Source organism: Limulus polyphemus, unplaced genomic scaffold (assembly GCF_000517525.1).
Source record: "Limulus polyphemus unplaced genomic scaffold, Limulus_polyphemus-2.1.2 Scaffold105, whole genome shotgun sequence".
Taxonomy (NCBI): domain Eukaryota; kingdom Metazoa; phylum Arthropoda; class Merostomata; order Xiphosura; family Limulidae; genus Limulus; species Limulus polyphemus.
Genome location: NW_013665715.1, coordinates 559,666 through 564,784, shown reverse-complemented (window position 1 = coordinate 564,784; position 5,119 = coordinate 559,666).

Below are 5,119 nucleotides of genomic sequence, written 5' to 3'. Positions count from 1 at the left end.
ATACTGTTGCAAAACTTAGAAGATGTATCTTGGCATACAGGGGTGTTGGTTTAGAGTAGGGTTATTTTGTTCAATTAAGATGGATTTCTTGATTTTTAGTTTGCTTATGTTTGGTTCTTTGTTTAAAATGACTGTGCTTTTAATAGATATACTATTGTTTTTTGAGTTGTAATGGTGAAAAACATGGGACGGTTTTTTATTGTGTTCTGTCAGTCTGGTTTCCAATTTTCTGCCTGTTTCTCCGATGTAAAATTCTGGGCACTTAGTGCAAGTTATTTTATAAATGTAGTTCGTATTGTGTGATTCTAAATAATTTTTGTATAGTAACGATTTTAATTTAGGGCCGGGTTTTTGTGAGAATTTGACGTTGACAGGAATATTGTGTTTAATGGCTAGTTTTGTCCAAGTGTGGATAATTCTTGAGCTGGTTTCAGGAACAAAAGGTTAGTATCAATTTTGTTCGTGAGTTGAGTTTTGTTGTGGAGAATGTTGGAGAGTTTTTCAACAATAGCTGGTGGGAATTTATTGGTGTGAATAAAGGAATGCTTTATGTGGTTAATTTCTTTATTTATGTAGTCCGTTGTACAGAGTCTTGTGGCTGTGTTTATAATATTTGTGGTATTTCTCTCTACATCTTCCTGTGCTACTCATATGATATCAAAAACCTGAAAAACAAAAGCAATATTGCTCATAAACAGTTCAAGTAACCGAACGTGGTCATTCCATCGGTAATTCTAGAGTTAAAAGTAGATTTTTTGTTTTTTCACACAAAAATATGGAACGTAAGACATCGCTAGTGTATCATCATGTATCGATCAAAGATTAAAGTATAACCTATTTCACAGAAGAAGTGAGCTACCCATGGTTGTCACGTTGTTGAACACTATCACAATGTTCTAATTCACCCAACAACAAATATACCCGAACTTTGTATAAATAAAGTTGTGCTGAAATTCTGCTGCTTAATCACTAACATTATACAATAAGGTGATTATACAGGCTGTTTCAAAACCACATTAAACTGCACACATAAATAGCTTTTCTCGTAAGTTAGTATTGCTTTTCTTTTTCTAATGATACGAGAATGGTGATTTCAATAACATGCGTGTGTAGGATATTGGAAGAATCAATGAACACTGTCTAAAACAGATTACACTTGAAGTAACTTCATTTAGGGAAAGGTTTTATATGTTGACTGGAATTTATGGAAAGCACTTTCTATAATGGTGTTTGAAATGCCATGTACCATGGCTAAACATTCCTAAATAAAACTAAAAAGTTAATCTTTAGAGGTCATTTCAACTCGTGTGGGGGCTGGCCCTATATTAAAGCTCTAAATTTCGGAGCTAGCGAGCCGGGTTTAAATTCATGCGATATATCTAAATATTCTCTGAACTTTGGGTGCGTTATGAGAGTAACATCCAATCCCTCAAATCCCTTAGCCTGGATTGCAAGTGATAGTGTGCTGTAGGCTGGCTGTCTTCCCGCTGGTCAGCAGTTCAAAATTACGGACGAGACAAGTAGTCTTAGAAACTTTGCCATATACACTAAATATAAAATACAAAGCTCTCTCTTTCAGTCCAAAAAATTAAAGCATAATTACGTAAGAGTACTTAGATAATAACAGACGTAAGTGCAGAAAATAAAATCACTTCTGTACGTATGCAGGTCATGATCATGTTCTCTCTCTCTCTCTCTCTCTTCGTGCTTCAATCCCTATAAAGAAAAATAGAGATGAATACAAATGTATAAGGTAATCGGGGATTTCCGGCAAATCCAAATTTATAAGAATTTAATAATATGTATACTAAGCAGATATATTTGTTATTCCTTCAGTAACAACAGTGCAGTGAGATGGCAAATTTGTGTAGGTAAAATAAAAAAATAATCCATTCGGTAGATGGCGCCACTACTGAAGATATCATTTATCCACCTGAAGCCGTTTTTTTTCCATTCACTGACTTTTATCGTGTGTATGTATAAGCACTATATTCTTTATTTTTATTCTTTATCGATAACTATGGAAAAAGTTAATTGCATAAATTAGATGTTCCTGCCTTTGAAAGATAATATTATTTTCAATTAATATAAAAACTCTCTGTTTGAGAATCTAACACATCTTTATTTTGTAACACAAACTATTATGATTGGCAATAAAAAAGTGTCAGTTTTATTAAAATGGAAGCGAATATTTGTTTCTTACTTTCATAATACTTTCATTCATTCAATTGCAAGCTCTACAGTCTGCCTACCTGTCGTAATTTTATTTTTGCAATTAAAGTTTAGATTGTTTGTTGGTTTGTAATTAAGCTCAAAGCTACACAATGGGCTCTCTGTGCTCTGCCCACCACGGGTATCGAAACCCAGATTCTTGCGGTATAAGTCCGCAGAGATACTGCTGTGCCACTGGGGGGCAGTTTAGATTGAAATTAAAATATTAAATATACAAAATACTTCTTTTACATGCATTTTTTTTTTTTCTGATATCAAACATGAAATGACTGCTGGTGCTACCTAGTAAAATTATTAATCTCGAATGGTTACTATTATTACGTACAGTTGATTTCAAGATGCCCAACGAAATAATACTGTAGAAATTATTTTTAAAGCTTTGAGTAAGTCTACCGGCGAGACAGCGGTACGGTACGGATTTACAACGCAAAAATTCAGCGTTCGACTCCCACTAGTAGACACAGCAGATAGCTCAATGTGGCTTTACGCTAAAACAAATAAGCATACAAACTTTGAGTATTATATATATATAAGTTGGTTTGTTTGCGCTGTTCGCGTGAAGTTACACAAGAATTATCTATACTAGCCATCACTAATTTTAAGCTGATTGACCAGACGAACGGCAGGTAGTCAATCACTGTAATCAAATGTGACTGTTGTTCTTATAAAGCATCCACGGTCCCAAAGTGTGATTTTTCATCAATGAAACACGAACCATAAACCCTCGGATTTATAGTTCAACAAACGTTTATTTTTTATTTTCAGCTTGAAGGTATTATAACTTCAATAACAAATTCAGAAGCATTTTGAAGAAATCTATACCACTACAGTGATTAAAAACCATATTTTATTCTTTGGCTTATGAAGACACCCGTAGATTTGTTTGGTATCTTAGTCTGTGATTAGGCTAACAGACACAGAATCATATTTTTTTTAAATTCCTTTGCAACGAGTTATGATAACTCTAAGTTTTTGTTTGTTTTTTTGTTGTTGTTTGTTTTGTAGAATTTCGGGCAAAACTAATCGAGGGCTATCTGCGCTAGCCGTTCCTCATTCAACACTGATAAACTAGAGGGAAGGCAGCTAGTTAACATCACTCACCGCCAAATATTAGGCTTTAGCTACGAATAATGAGATTGACTGTCACATTATAATGCCCGGCTGAAAGAACGAGCATATTCAGTGACGGAATTCCAGCCCGCAATCCGCAGATTGCTTGTCGAGTGCCCTAACCCCCAGACCATGCCAGGCCTCGTTAAGTTCAAGAAGTAATAAATTTAGCTTCATTTTAATTATATGACATCCAAAGTTCAAATTCTCTCTACTAATTGTACTTGAAAATAAAATAAATTTGGTAACTAGTGGTATAACAATACAAGGAGATACGAATAACTGGAAAGTTTTAACTTTGTGGAAACGCTTAAACCAGTAAAGTAGTTTATTGCTGTGTCAGAAAAACGTATCTAATGAAAAAAAGAGTGTGTATATATATATATATATTAGTTAAAAAAAGAGGGGGTTGAAAGTGGGAAAGGACAATCAAAGAAAACGACGAACTAAAGATTAAGAGAGCGCCCCTTAAGATAAAAAATATTAAACTAATTTCCATCCTTCTCAAGACTTAAAAATACTTTAAGTTCAATCTCATAGTGGCCTCAAGGGTTTTTTATTTCTTTTTGGTTGAGCACAAAGCCACACAATGATGTGCCTATCACAGATATCGTAACCCGATTTTTAGCGTTATAAGCGCTTGACTTACCCTTTGAGTCACTGTGTCTCTAAGAAGTAAAAAGATAAAACTGTAACAGGTTTCACTCCTTTCTGAAACATTTGAGTGAGAGCCTTGATTATCTATATATCTATGTTCGGATAGATAGGTTCAATATAAGAACAAGATAGGAAACATTCTTTCTGAAGAAAAATTAGATAGGGAAAAATGGCAGAATCCACTCGACATCTTGGAGAAACTGCTCATTAGGGGTGAAACTTCTTTCCAGTCACTGATATTCTGCTCGTCTCTATGCCCAACCCTACAATAGAACATACACGTGCAAGATAAAAAATATATATACAACCCAAACACTTATTATTAAACTCTTTTACAAAAACGTATAGAATAAAGTGAGCCTAATAGTGTTTAATTTTGTTAATTTTCATAATGAGTAGAATGAAAAGAGACATGACATAATTGTTTTTCATATTATTTTTATTGGTGTGTAGAGTAAAATTCGTAAACCATATTCTGTTTTCATATTAGTATTAATGGTATGTAGAGTAAAATTCGTAAACCATTTTCTGTTTACACATTGTCTTTCTTTAAAAACACTTAAATTAAAAACTATAGTTCTTTTTTTCACTTCTGCTATGAATAAGCAAGGCAAAAAGATTCACTATAAAACTTAATCTTAAAAGACAAAAGAAGTTAAATAAAAATACACATTGACTTTCATTAGTATAAAAACACTCTTACAAAAATAATTTCGCTATTTTCAGCGAACAAGTGAAATTAAAAGGACAAACAACTGATGCTGATGGATAAGGTTAATAATCTCTCTGCTAGATTATGACTGTACAGCTGATGGATAAGGTTAATAATCTCTCTGCTACATTATCACTGTAGAGCTGATGGATAAGGTTAATAATCTCTCTGCTAGATTATAACTGTAGAGCTGGTGGATAAGGTTAATAATCTCTACTAGATTATGACTGTAGAGCTGAGGGATAAGGTTAATAATCTCTCTACTAGATTATAACTGTAGAGCTGATGGATAAGGTTAATAATCTCTACTAGATTATGACTGTAGAGCTGATGGATAAGGTTAATAATCTCTCTGCTACATTATGACTGTAGAGCTGATGGATAAGGTTAATAATCTCTCTGCTAGAT